Raw genomic sequence first — 15,818 nt, forward strand, 5'->3', positions numbered from 1 at the left:
GGACTCCTCGGGTTAACACCAGACCCTTGTTCATCCACCACTTTTGCCACTCTATGCCACTGTCTATAAGCCCTTTCTCTCTCTAGTTCTATTCCCAGATCTTTAAATAACTCTAATTGTTCCTTAACTTCCTGGGGTACATTAGGTAGCACAGCTTTCTTCCACATTTGCTCTACATTGGGAGGGTCAATATGGGGATGTTCTCTACAAATTGCCCTAAAGTTACTCTTGAACTGTCTAACAAACCTCTTAGGTGGATCCTCAGAGTTATACTCCATTTGTACAAGTTCACGGAATACATCAGCGATCCCTGTGGGACCTCTGAACTCTTGTTGCAACAATGTCTTGATGTCCCCATAAGTACCACCTGCCTCACATAAGCTTAACTCTCCCAGAACATATGTACGCAACTCTGTGGCCATACGGGTGAATGCTACCACCTTCCGCTGTTCTAAGTTAGCAGTTACTGACTTCATCTGCATTAAAAAGCAATCTACAAGGGTCCTAGTATGTAGACCATACATTTCACTCATCCTTAGAATGTCAACATCCTTGCACTCTAGTACTACCGAATTTCCCTGACAGCTCTTGCATACCTCCTACAGGCAAATGTGACCATTGTGGAATTGACTGCCTAAATGGATTTCCAGACTTCATGAGGGTATACTGTGATGGGCCTCCAATCTTGGTTGGGGTGAGTCAGGGTGGGCTTAACATCTCCTCCAAAGCTCTAATACGCTCAAAACACTCATCAATTGCAGATGGTTCCTGCTTTACACCTACTTCCTCAGACATTTCAGTCTCAAGGTCAATTAATTTTTCAACATGGGACTCCATCATCAATAATACAAACACGAGCAACCCCAGCAGGCGAAGCTCAACTATTAAAATCCCCAACTGCAACACAAAGATAGTACACACTACAAATACACATACCCTATAATTCTACATATAATGCCAAGCACATATACCTCTGAGAACTGGGGGATGAGCTATTACCTTAATTAGATTTAATGACAATCCTCTAGATGACCTCTCAGTTATTGCTTACCAGTTTAATTACCCTCACATTTATAGGTCATCTCACTGCTGCCACCACTTGTAAAAATACACTCTGCGATCCAGACTTTTGCGTGGTCAAAAGGGGCAAAAATCAAGTTACTGGTGATGATCACTGCGTGCTGGAACGGTCGGGAACTCAGATTGACGGAGACTCTCTCCCAGTAGCGTCCTCTTCGGTTGCATTTGTTACTTTTCAAGTGGCCAAGTTAAGAGTGGTAGCATGCCAAAATGATGGGGTCAGTCTCCAACTCAGCCAAGCCAAGCCTGACCGCAATTTCCCAAAATGGTCCTGGGTTACACATTAACAAGCTACTAGGTCAATTCTATACCACCAGTTCTCAAGGGTTATACAAATGTGTATTAACAAGACCAAAAAAAATGTAGAAATCTTCCCATCAACTAGCCTTACAGAATAATCCTGAATCAGTTGGCACGTTATTCAACAAACATATGACCCTAATATCAAATTCCACAAAACTTAGTTCCTTTGTCCCAGGTTCAGTCCAATATAGCTCTCCATAATTGTCCCTCTGAGTTCATAGTTCACTGGTCTGGTCTTCTTGACCATGACTTCCACACTGGGACCTTGACCTCCACACTGGGACTTTGACTTCTGCACTGGGACTTCGACCTCCACACTTGGACCTGCTTACTATCCAGCTCAAAGAATACAAGGGAGGTGAGTGGGAACTCTCAGGACTCGCTCTTCCAATGAGGCCAATGGCATCACCTTGCGTGATCAACACAACACTTCAGAATAACTTGGAGGGGGGGGGGAGGATGATGACAGGGCCGACCATCCATCACAGTTCACAGTTGGTGAGCGAGTGACACGCCAGTATTGCATGATGAAAAGGGGGGGGGGATGGCGGCTTCTGCAATATAAAATTTTCATTAATATAGACTCGTGATTGACTCAATGTGATGCCTTTCCCCTTACAAGTGATTACCCCCAAAAAAATAACATTCCCTAGTTACAATAATTACTCTCTACCAACCTCTCTCTATACCTTTGCATCGAAAGAAACACTAAAAATCATCATGCCTCGCACCCCCTTGCGCATGCATACATTATGCTGGATTACATAACCATAGGCACATATTCCTACCCGCTCAAGATTATAATATTATAAAGAGGCTTAATACTAATAAATTTACGGTAGGAAAAAAAATGACTTAACCCCTTAAGCACGGGCATGTCAGAGGCGGTCAGTGCACCTCACGCGGGGATATTAGCGTTCCGACTGACTTATTAAAAATATTTGCCAAAAATCAGTTATTAGTCCTAGAATATTATAATTAAATAAGCTTATGGCACATACCTTCAGCTTTCCCCTGGGATGTTTGTTGAGCATTCGTCGATTATCGTAGGACTTGTGGAGACTTCTGAGGTTGGGTAACGAAGTCTCCATTTTGCACTTCCCGAGACTCCGTAATATGGCTACCACGACCTGATATTATAGCTACAAACACTATTCTATGAATTTCAAGTAGTTTGGAATCCATACACCAAAAAAAAACACTGTGAAAGCAATGTAAATTATGAGCACATACGAGCGTTCCTCCTGTGCTGGTTCCCTGATGGTATTCTGAGGCGGAGCTGTCATTTATTATTTATAAACACACTCACACTTTATATTCATAGTACTTTATTACACTTATTTATAATTATAAACAATATTTATGTATGCGTTTCGTTCAGTACTAGTAGTTTATTTTCACTCCAGGCATTCACTTTCTCGTGTATACTAGCTTAGAGAGCGAAGCTGTCACTTTCGTTTTCATTACTTTCACTTTCACTTTCACTTTTATTACTCCTAGTATATATACTCATATTTTCATATTACTACTTTACAATATTTATCTATAAGTTTCTTTCAGTACTAGTAGTTTATTTTCACTCCAAGCATTCACTTTCTCGTGTATACTAGCATAGAGAGCTAAGCTGTCACTTTCATTTTCATTACTCTCACTTTCACTTTCATTACTCCTAGTATATATACTTGTATTCTTATATTACTACTTATTTACATTTCTATTCACATTCTCTATTTTATTTACATTATTTACATTTCTGTTTTACTTACACTTTTATGCACTGTTTTACTTACACTTTTATGCAGTAACTTATAAAACTATTTTCCACTGTTCACTTATATTTACATTCATTGCTTTCACTTGCTGTTTACACATAATTTACATTTTCACTTGCACTGTTTTAGAGACCAGAAAGATCGTAGTCACTGTTCATCATTATCATTGATAAATTAGCTAGTTCACGTTCCACAGCAGAGTCACTTAGCCTTTACCCCTTCCCACACAAGCTCTAGTAGGAGTAGAGGTCACAGGGATCTTTGCATGTGACTAAAGAGCAGCAGAATTGGACAGGCGCGAATCCGACGTGATTTCACCTTGAAAGACGAGAGCAATCTGACTGCTGGGTCTAGGGGGCCCCTAGTAGGGGCAATGAAGGGTTGCCAACGTCAGCGTGGTGACAGCTGCTAATATATACGCTATGAAATGATTGGCAGGAATTCTAGACAATACATAATAAATTAGGTAGTTCCAGGTGAATGTAAATATCACTTAGGCTTCTCCCTTCCTTTCTTATATATATTTTTACTATGATAATAGGTCATACAGCATATTTCAAGGGGAAATAAACACGGAAAATTAGCGAACGAGTGCACGTGATGTGTTGCCAGGTGATAATTAGCCAATTCCAGGTGTATGGCACTATCAATTACCTTTTTTTCTTTTTTATATATATTATTTTGTATGAGAATAAGGCATAGGGCTCATTCCAATGGATGAAATAAGTGGAAAAATCCAGGCAAGATTTGCCTAGCACTGCGCAACTGGGGCAGGCAGGAGGAGAGGGTAATGGAGGGGAGGTAGGGAGGGGAGTCAAGAATGGGGAGAAATGGCTAAATTGTCAACAGTGGATGGGAGAACAAATGACAATAGCAACACTGACTATTGTTAGACACTGGCAGTACTGACAGATGATACAAGCGACCACTTCAAAGGCAGGGCGAATTCAAAATAACACAGAATCGCAAAAGTGATGCCCCGCAGTATGATCCATTGCACCAGAGCATCACGAAAGTGACGCCCCACGGTTAAGGGGTTAAGCACTAGGTAACTTAATCTACATTCTGATCACGTTCACGTGGAAGCAGCCATACCCTGGCTACACTCTCTCACTAAACCGGACTTTTGGTCATAAAATAAAGTACAGCTCATTATCACTTCTGGGCAATACAGTATACTGTGTTAGTGGTTTCTTTATTGTGTCCGAATGTTGTATTGGCAAGTGATCTTAGGGCACTGAGTCTTGTGTTAATTTATTTTTCATGTTTGTGATGTGTTTTTTAAGTGGCATTGATATATTGTATGTTACATCAAGGATTGTGTGTGTGTGTGTGTGTGTGTGTGTGTGTGTGTGTGTGTGTGTGAGTGTGTGTGTGTGTCTGTGTGTGTGAGTGTGTGTGTGTGTGTGTGTGTGTGTGTGTGTGTCAGGGGGGTGTTGTTTATGGTGGGGTGTGGAATGTGACAAGTTCTGCTGTCCAGTTTGTGAGAAGGTTCACTGTAGATTTGGCTGGGGCTATTATTGAGTCTGCTTGTGGTGGGCCTGGAGCGGTGGCGTCTTCATCGTGGTTCCACCCCCCGAGGCTGTCGAAGCGGAGGAGGAGGACAGCATGGGAGAGAAAACACCGCAAACCCACACGGCCTCTCACTGGGCCCGACAACCTGGGAGTGGTTTCGGTCGCCCAGGCAAGTACAACATCTCTGTAGCTCATGCTACTGATTGAACTAAGAGTACCTTGTACATTCTTGGTTTGTATGTTACTGTCATGCATGTTTGTGTACTTTGTGGCAAAATTCATTAATCTGATCCTATGCCGCCCCATTAGAAGTGTAGGAACCCGGGGCTAGGTAAGTTGGTCCTGACATTTAGGATGAGAGTGACCAGCCTCATTAACCCCTGAGTGGCATTACATGAGCCAAAAAACTCAACCCTCCCTTGGAAGTAAACCTACACAGGCCCAATCTGATTGGAGCGCCTTAATTGCTCACTAGACCACCAGGAGCCATAATCTGTTGTTATGATTACCAACCAGTGTAGTAAATTGTTTCCTGGTGTACAGGAAACGATTTGGCTTGTCAGTCAGAGTAGAGTCACCCATATGCAGAAAGAAGAGGAAAGAATGAAGGAAAGAAAAACGAAGAAGAGTAAAGTCACCCGCAGGCAGAGGGAAGACGAAGGAATGAAGGAAAGAAAGACAGAAGAGGAAGGAAGAGAGGAAAGGACAGAGACCCAAAGCAGCACTACATCGAGTGAGTGGATGGTGAGCACCATTTAATAAAGAGATAAGATTGTAGACTTTGCCATATGCTTTCTTTTTGGCAGTTTATTTCCTTATGTAGTACCGTACTTCATCTGGAGCAGTAGCTGTCAAGTCAGTTTATATTCCTTACCAAGTCAACATTTTTACATTAAGAATACTGATCCATTAACAGGCAAATTTCTGCTAATCAGTATATGTACAGTATGTGGAACAATATTCTCTATTTCAACTTTTAGCTTGCCTTGAATGTTTTCTCATACACCACATCTCTCTCTCTCTCTCTCTCTCTCTCTCTCTCTCTCTCTATGTATACTGTAAATATATATATATATATATATATATATATATATATATATATATATATATATATATATATATATATATATATTGCCAGACGCCATAATCCTGCACGGGGAGGGGCACCAACCCTTCACCAATCCACCTGACACTTAGGGAGCACGTATGGTTTGGTTATATGGTTACCACCCAGCGTTGTAAATGGTTTCTTGGCTTACAAGAAACCATTTGGCTTCTCACTCAATGTAAAGCCACCTGTAACGGAAAGAAAAGCATTGAATAGTGACAGGAAAGATGGGAGAAATGGGAAGAGAGGAGGGCAGGCACAGAAAAAGATTGATAAAGGCTAAGGAAGAAGTAGGTAGCACTACATCAAGTGAGTGGATGATGGTCGTCACCACCTACTACCATATATATATATATATATATATATATATATATATATATATATATATATATATATATATATAATGTGTGTGTGTGTGTGTGTGTGTGTGTTTTGTTTTGATAAAACATTCATGTGGTTAATGTAAACACACACACACACACACACACACACACACACACACACACACACACACACACACACACAGATGTTTCATGAATATAACATAAAACACACACACACATACAAATATAAAACAGGATCTCTAGAGACAAAAAGGAGATGGCAAATGTAATGAGCATATTGAAGTTAGTATAAAAGGAAATCTGTAATAAAGACATAGAGGAACACAAAAGGCTAGGGAAATATGAATGAAATAAGTCAAGGCCCCTAAAGGTAACCTTCCAGAGTGTAAACACTGTGGAGGAGATACTAAAAAATGCAAAGAAACTCATGGAAAAAGAGGAATTCAAAAATGTATGAATAAAAAGATGTTTAACTCAAGAGGAACTGGAATTACTAGAAGAAACGAGAAAGGAAGGAAAAACAAAGAACGAGGGAAGATCAGAGAAGGAGAAGAATAATTTTTTTTTTACAAAGTAATTGGATTGCATGTTCGAAAGTGGTAAATAACAAGGAGGGAATAAAATGGAGGAAGGTAGTAGACCCAAGTCATGACAAGTATGTAAACAAGATGATTAAGTTGATATACTTAATTGTAGATGGAATGTTATCAAAATTATTAGAGATGAATGATTATATCAGAGAATATGAACCACATATAATATGCCTAAGTGAAACAAAATTAACACCAAGGATATCAAATGACATCCTAAACTTAGAGGAATACAATTAATGGAGAAGAGATAGGATCTTAAAAAAAGGAGGAAGAATAATAATATTAACAAAGAAAAATCTAAAAGTCAAAGAAATAGAACTATATATAACCTTACAAGCAGGACTGATTGCAGTAGAGATCAATATATCTGAAAGGAAAGTCACTGTAGGAAATTCATGCATGCCACCCAGATCAAACACATGGAAAAAGGCGAATATGAGGATCTGGCAGAGAGAACAATTCAGAGTTTAAGAGCACTGCTACATAGAATGGAAGAGAAATCAGTAAGAATTATACTAACTGGAGATTTTAATACAAATATAAATTTGAATACTCTAGATATAATAAGCCAAGAAAGCTGTTGGAACCAAAAGCTCTTGGATCTCGTGCAGGAGTTTTTCCTAAGCAACATGTAAGGGAAAGCACCAGAAAAAGAGGACTTGATGTACCCTCAGTACTAAGTCTTATATTTACTAGGCAAAAAAACGATATTGACAATATAACCCGCCGCATCCCGGGAAATTTTTCACCAATGACCCCTCCCTCCCAATCCCGGCGGATTCTCGAAAAGATTTTTTTTTGTGTGTGTGTGCTAAAACCTCCGCTTTTTTTTGAGAAACATCGAAAATTCAGAGAAAATGCTCAACTGAGTTTAGAAATACGGTAGAAGTACCAGTACCTTTACCTGGGTACCGTGTTCTCTCAGGCCAGGCTCAAAGGAGTACAAAGGAAACCAAACAGGAACAGACCTTATGGTCCTTTCGAGGCTGTTTATTACAGAGTAGACTATGCTTACGAGATCTAACTCTACATACTGAAGGATAAGGATAGTAAAGCAAGAAGGCTCCCCCTGCCTCCAAACCCTCCAATTAAAACTGGCAAGAAAGGGTGAGACAAACCACCATGCAGTATGGAAAAACTGACATGGAAATTTCATCGGAAAGACTGAAAAGGAAAAGCTACATTCTATAATACATTATCTATAAGCTATCAGTATGAATAACCTGAAAGAGAAAGTAGTAAAGTAAACTGAATAATCGAATAAATAAAAAACTAATGCATGTCACTAGGTACGGGTACGTTAAGTTGACGGGGCGTCTCGGACACAGTGTGGAAATTGCACAGTGCACAGTGTGGATATTCAGGGGTGGTGCGGCAGCCTTCCCTGGCGCTATTAAGGTAGGCAGCAGTCAATCAGGCCACAGCTCCGTTCATTCCACTGAGACTAGGAACTTTCCCATGTGGGACTTGCACACAAGTCACCTCCTGAAGCAGGGACCCCTGGTACATTAAAAAAATCCTGATGGTGGCCACGTAACTAACAGGGACCCTCAATGATCCACAGCCCATCACAGGTCGAAAGTATGAGTAGTGACCGTTAACTCAGGGCTATCTGTGCATATCCTAGTCTGTGCATATACTATACTTGCATTTAATAAATTGATCCAGGATCTAAAAAAAACTAAAATAAAATAGAATAGAGAATTATTCATACACAAGTGTTTTATTCAGGAGTAAACATATTAAGCTGGGGGTTAGATGTCAAATACGTATCCAAGGGACCTTTAAAGATATGTACTGTATTACAATATACTACATTGGAGGTGAATTTACTCCACAGATTTACAACTCTACTGAAGAAGAAATGCTTAGCTTCATGCGACTGGAATCGTTTGCCAATTATATTATGCCCATTGTCTCTAGTGTAATTTGAGTGATCAACTGTGAAGTATTTATCAACAACCATGTTATCAAGTCCTTTGAATATCTTGAATACTTGAATTAAATCTCCTCATATTCTCCCTTTTGTTTGGGTAAAGAGATTCAGGGCTTCTAAACGTTCCTCATTCGGTATATTTCTCAATCTAGGTTTCGTCTTTGTCAACCTTCGGTACACTCTTTCAAGCTTTTCGATATCCTTTTTATAATACGGTGACGAAAACTGAATGCAATACACCAAGTGCGGGCGTACTAAGGAATTATACAAAGTGAGGACAAAATTATCGGATTTATATTCAAATGCTCTGCCTATGAATCCAATCAGTTTATTGGCTTTTTTCACAGGTTCTGTACATTGTTTGCTTGGTTTTAAATCGTTTGTTATTATAACTCCTAAGTCTTTTTCATGGTTTACCCAATCAAGTTGAACGTTATTCATGCTATAACTTGCTCTTACATTTTTACTGCCAATGTTTAACACTTTGCATTTATTAATATTGAAATCCATTTGCCAAACTTGGGCCCACTTAAACAGTTCATCATGATCTCTCTGAATTACCTGCCTTTGCAGTGCTGTGTCTGCTCTGTTACCTATTTTAGTATCATCAGCAAATTTTGAAATCTTACAACACAATCCTTCGTCAATATCATTTACATATATTAAGAAAAGAATAGGACCTAACACTGAACCCTGTAGCATTCCACTTGTAACGTTTATCCAGTCTGACTCTTTGTCACGAGGTTTTTAATGAATATGCGATATTAAAAGATATTTATTAAAAAATACTGAGAACAGGACAATGAATTGTCTTGTTAAAATCAAACAATGATTACTTTATACCGGCTTATTTCGCCGATTCTCTAAGGACGAGAATTTATAAACTTTCTCAACAGTACACAGCAGAGACTAATTCCTCACAATTGCTGTTTGTTATGGTCCTTTCACTGCAGGAAGTCCGTTCAGGGTGGGGCCCACCTGGTGAATCACCTCTAGCAATGTTGCCAAATCAACCGTAGTACATGCCTCTCTCTCTCTCTTATTTCCCATCTATGTGCTATTTGAAATTGTTTTTTATATTCTGTATATAGTAAAGGAAGCTATATAGTACACTGAGTATCACTTTTTAGAATTATAACAACGATTTGAATGAATTCTATGACATGTGGCAGCGCTTTTTTCCCATGTTGCCACGCCGTAGAGTTGCCAATTTGACCACCAATTATCGGATTATCACTCTGTCTCCCTACCTACCCCCATCCCACCTGTTTCTCTCTCCCTCTTTTTCTCTCTGTCTCGTCAATATAACAGAAAGTTCTGATGACGAAGAAGATTATGATTAAATATCAAAGAGAGGATTAGGCCTACAGGGGAAACCTCTTAAAAATAAAACGTGCCTAGACTTTTACCTCATAGGTGGTGTGGAAAAAAAGTTGAAAAAAAATATATATATATATATATATATATATATATATATATATATATATATATATATATATATATATATATATATATATATATATATATATATATATATATATATATATATATATATATATATATATATATATATATATATAGATATATATATATATATATATATAAATATGAGATATATAATATTATATATATATATATATATATATATATATATATAGAGAGAGAGAGAGAGAGAGAGAGAGAGAGAGGGAGAGAGAAACAGCTGGGATGGGGGTAGGTAGGGAGACAGAGTGATAATCCGATAATTAGTGGTCAAATTGGCAACGTCGCACTTGGGGAAATTCCAACTTCTGCCACACCCTGAACGGACTCCTTGCTGCGAAAGGAGTATAGTACTGTTAGCCTCTGGAGAAAGTGATTTCACCTCTGACAATCAATAACTAATGCTATTAATGATAACAGTTTCTTGCTGGTGCATTAACTCCTAGATGGCACAACGAATTTTAAGCTTAATACAAAAGGACTGGCGTAAGTACCAGGTATGAATAGCAAAACGTTTATGCAAACTAGGAGCTATAAGTGAAATAAGCTTAATATGGAAAATATAACACGAGTTTACATTACATTAAGCTTGAGAAAAAGAACTGTTAAATTTATTGATTACAAAGAAATAAATTTACGTTACATTTCAAAATGAATTCAAAATAAGGGGATCGCACTCACTCGCTCACTCAAAAGCTAACTCTTAAACCTAGGAAAAAACGAAAAGAAATACTGGTCAGAAAAGTGGACAAAGCGGATGACTGGGTGTCGTTACTGAGGAAGGACACTGCACACGCTGAGTCTCTTGCCAATCACACTAGGTGGAAATTCAGGAACTGGACAACAGCGGTACTGCTGCGCTCTGCGCCCAACCTGCTTTCATGGCGCTCAAACCTTGACTGACTTCAAATCGTGGGAAAGAGGCGAGTGTCCAGCTGCATTTCTAACGGCTAGAATGAGCGAAACAAGCCCATAATAAATCGCTCAGCGGAAGTGCTGATGTCTTGCACAAAGACGATCATTTATGACACAGTGAAAAATTGTTCTGAAAACACTCCTGACCAGGTGAATACGTAGCAGTTAAACTGAATGATAAACACTGGGATTCCACTAGAGTTCGCGGTTTCCCACCGAAGTTGATGTCACGAGACGACTCGTGACATTACGCCCCATCAAAAGTGAAATTTTTTTCTCAGGAAAAAAATTTCAATATACATACATATAAATCCTGCTCAATCACACAAGATTCACACTGTGGTGTGTGAGTGCTATCCTGCTACAGGAGAAAGTCACAGTTGCCAGTGAACGAAAAAACTTCGTATTTACATTAATAGAAACAAGCTTGAGGGAAAAACTCCATGACGATGGTGAAAAATCCTGTACTCAGGTCAGACCGAGCGAAAAATTTGCTACATTTATATTAACAACTAATTGTTATGTAGCGTGATGTATGTAATACATGGTGTAGGTGTGATAGTTGTGGTGTAACTGTACCTATGTGTAAAATTACATAATGCAAATTTATAGTAAATAATGACGACTAGGCAGAAGAGAAGAGGCGGCAGCATGCGACAGGGATGACCAGCTGATCTGCACGGCAATGCTGCACCCGCCAGCTGCACCTGCGAAAACAATCAAGGTGGAGCATCAAAAGTGTCATTTCTCTCTCTCTGCCTAGCAATCAGTACTTATGTTACAAAAAGTACACTATTTACATTATTAACCAGGAAACACAGTCAAGGCATTTCTGCAGGACATCAATCGCTGACCCAGTTTACTGGTTAAACCTTAAACTTAATTAGCGAAAAGACTGGGCATTTGTGCAGGACATCAAACGCTGCAATTCGCTAAATTAACCAGGGAACGTGGTCATGAGCGAAAAGGCTGGGCGTCTGTGCAGGACATCAAACGCTGCGATTCCCTAATGGAACCTGGTTTACTGGTTAAATCCTATACCTAATTAGCGAAAAGACTGGGCGTTTGTGCAGGACATCAAACACTGCAATTCGCTAAATTAACCAGGGAGCGTGGTCATGAGCGAAAAGACTGGGCGTCTGTGCAGGACATCAAACACTGCGATTCGCTAATGGAACCTGGTTTACTGGTTAATAACTCTACGCTTACGATTAATGACAGGAAGCTGAGAATCCCCACACAATCTCGGGCAGTGGTTAAATAACTACGCTTACGATTAATGACAGGAAGCTGAGAATCCCTACGCAATCTCGGGCAGGTCAAGTTTTAACACCCACCATGGGTGTGAACACTCATGTGGATATTGTGCATTCTCCGGGAATCCTCTGAGAGGCCCACAGCTCGAGACGTTCCACAAGGTAATTCATTCACAGCCTCGGACTGTCTCTGCGGGGTTCTCAACTTCCCCCTTAACTTATGGTACATATGTATGTACAGGCCCTGGAAATACTGTGTCCTGTGGGGCCCACGGGCAAGACATCAGGTCTGCACCCACATTACCGCTGCCCTGTCTCTCAACTGACTCAGAGATTATGGGTGTGGGTTTAAACAGCACAGGAAGGTCATGTCCCTGATTAGTGGTACGTGGTCACACATTGCAGGAATGCACAAAGCTATCTATTTCTCGTCCCATCCCTGGCCAGAAAAAGTCAGCTCGGATACAGCCCTGGGTCTTCCTTTTGCCCATGTGACCTCCTGAGGCTGAACAATGACCCGATTCTAACATTGCTTGGCGGTACTTTGTGGGGACGACGAATTGCAGTCGAACCTCGCCCTCGGGTGTTTGTGACTCATGGTAGAGCCATCCTTGTTTGCGAAGGAACTTGGCTTGACCTCCCCGTGAATACTTTATCACTCTACCCTTTTGTTTCTTTTGCACGGCAGCAAGTGTTGGGTCAGAGTGTTGTTCTTGAACAACAACTTGGCTACACATCAGATCTTGCAGCAACTCAATGGTCACAGGGGTGACACAATTTGGAGCCTCAGTGATGGCTCGTGTTACTGCAGCCGAAGTCTGAGTAGCGTCATCTATGGTGCAACTATGCTTGGCACCTGGAATATTGCCTATGATTAGGTCAAATAAAGGTTCTGGCATGACAACTGTGAGTGTTGTACAAGTGTAAAATGGAGATGCCACCTGGATACGTGCCTCAGGGAACAATCGCACTGATCCATCAATAAGGTTAGCTTGGCTCTGTCGACCTGTGTACTGCTCAGACCGAACTAGACTCAGCTTGACAGAGCAACCTGAGGATCCATCGTCTCTCAGGACCTTTCACAGGAATGTCTCCTAGAAACCCTGGCTGAACAAGGAAGGCACTGTCACCTGTGGGAGGGCCTGTGGACGAAGCAGCTAGCCACTGATTAGGCTGCTGAATAAATGATGCGGCAAACATGGTGCCCTGTGAACTAGAAACTTGAGGGGTCGTACTCACTGCCTGGGGAGATGGAACATTGGCCATCTGTGGAGGGGGGTTTACTGTCGCTGTGGGACTAGAGAACTGTGGGGGAGTACCCGTACTGCAAGGGACGACACCACCATGCTGCTGCTGAGGAATGAAGGCCGCATTCGCCTCCTGCCTCCTATTCACTTGAGCTGGTGGTGAAAAGGACAGTCCCGGCGGTCGGTTGCGTGGCTGATACTGCTGCTGGTTAGGGTACCTGTTGTACCTCTTCCACTCAGGCTACTCAGTGTTTTGCCCCTGGTCCTTCCTCTGTGGTTTTGGACCTTGGCCATTATTCTGAGAATTGCCTTGTTGCTGGGGTTCAGTCTGAGACGGTTTCCCAGATTTATCAAGTTTCCTGTTCCAGGTGTGCTGCTTGCGAGTTTGATACCCGTATGCAGTGAAAAATGCATCAGCCTTCTTCACCATTTGGCTGGCATCTCTTACCTGGCAGATCTTAAGCTGAGCCATAAGTTCAGTATGCCACGACTTTTCTAGCTGCGTGCGCAGCATAAGGTCAATTATCCCCTCACGTGTGGAAGGAGTTTCATCTTTCTCCATCCACTCTTCTAAGTAAGCAGCAAGCCGGTCAAGAAACTGAACGGCAGTCTCTTTTTCCTGTAAACGCGCCCTCATGAACTGACTCTTGGCGTCATGAACTGTGAGACCGTATGCTTTGATGATCTCATACATGAGATTGTCTCCACGAATTCTGTGGAGAATATCGAGGGCAGGGCCCTCAAACAGGCTAAGAAACTGAAGCTGCTTAGCTGCATCATCCAGCTGGTAAAGTTGAGCCATGTCTTCAAAATGAGCTATGTATGGCTCGATTCGCTCTCCATCCTTGTATGGGGGAAGCTTGATGTGTGGGGTCACCATAATATGTGCAGGGATAGCGCTCGTGGAGCTCGGGCCAGCTGCACCAGATGTGTCTGAAGCCAAGGAATCTCGCTTGAGCTTCAACATTTCAAATGTTTTTCGCGTGCTTCTCGCTCGCCATGTCTGTGTTCTCGTTCTCTCTCTCGTTCCTCACGCTGTTCTCGCTCATGTTCTAACTCGAGTTCACGCTGTTTTCGCTCGTGTTCGCGCTCCTTTTCGCGTTCCTCACGCTGAATTCGACGCTCTTCACAAGCATCATTCTCGCGTTGCTGTTCGTAATTAAACCGAGAGAGGACAAAGTCCTTAATTTCAGTTGGGTCTGTAAGACCCATATCTTTGGCTTCCTGTTCATAGACACTGGTGGACATGATGCTAACTCAATCTAGTAAACTAGCGACTCAGTACTGACTGCAATTTTTTCAGAGAAAGATGTCAATAATCAAGAATAAAGAATATAGGCACAGGTTAGTGGTGACCAGTTTTATCTAATTAAACTGGTAAAGAAGAAAAATTAAACAAACAACTGACTGTGAAAACTATTATGTAAATTAATAAAAATGAATTAATAATCACCAGCAAGATAGTGCCTATAGACTCTAATGATAAATACTTAAGTATGAACGAGTGAGTATTATCTCGTGAATAACTTTAGAGCTAGGAGTTAATGTCCTGGCGAGGTCGCCAATTGTCACAGGGTTTTTAATGAATATCCGATATTAATGGATATTTATTAAAAAATACTGAGAACAGGACAATGAATTGTCATATTAAAATCAAGCAATGATTATACCAGCTTATTACGCCGATTCTCTAAGGACGAAAATTTATAAACTTTCTCAACAGTACACAGCAGAGACTAATTCCTCACAATTGCTGTTTGTTAGTACTGTTAGCCTCTGGAGAAAGTGACTTCACCCCTGACAATCAATAACTAATGCTATTAATGATAAGAGATTCTTGCTGGTGCATTAACTCCTAGATGGCACAATGGATTTTAAGCTTATTACAAAAGGACTGGCCTAAGTACCAGTTATGAATAGCAAAGTGTTTGTGTAAACTAGGAGCTATAAGTGAAATAAGCTTAATATGGAAAATAAAACACGAGTTTACATTACATTAAGCTCGAGAAAAAGAACTGTTAAATTTATAGATTACAAAGAAATAAATTTGTTACATTTCAAAATGAATTCAAAATAAGGAGATCGCACTCACTCGCTCACTCAAAAGCTAACTCTTAAACCTAGAAAAAAATGAAGAGAAATACTGGTCAGAAAATTGGACAAAGCGGATGACCGGGTGTCATTACTGAGGAAGGACACTGCACATGCTGAGTCTCTCGCCAATCACACTAGGTGGAAATTCAAGAACTGGACAACGGCGGCACTGG

General features: G+C 40.7%; 1 protein-coding gene across 1 annotated transcript in view; it reads left to right on the forward strand.

Moving 5' to 3' along the window:
* LOC145397953 (glutamate receptor ionotropic, delta-2-like) overlaps positions 1–15,818 on the forward strand; it is a 137,825-nt gene that overhangs the window by 10,542 nt on the left and 111,465 nt on the right. The window lies entirely within an intron of this gene.

This window comes from Coenobita brevimanus, chromosome 44 (assembly GCF_032717465.1).
Source record: "Coenobita brevimanus isolate Jiangsu-jjx chromosome 44, ASM3271746v2, whole genome shotgun sequence".
Lineage (NCBI taxonomy): Eukaryota > Metazoa > Arthropoda > Malacostraca > Decapoda > Coenobitidae > Coenobita > Coenobita brevimanus.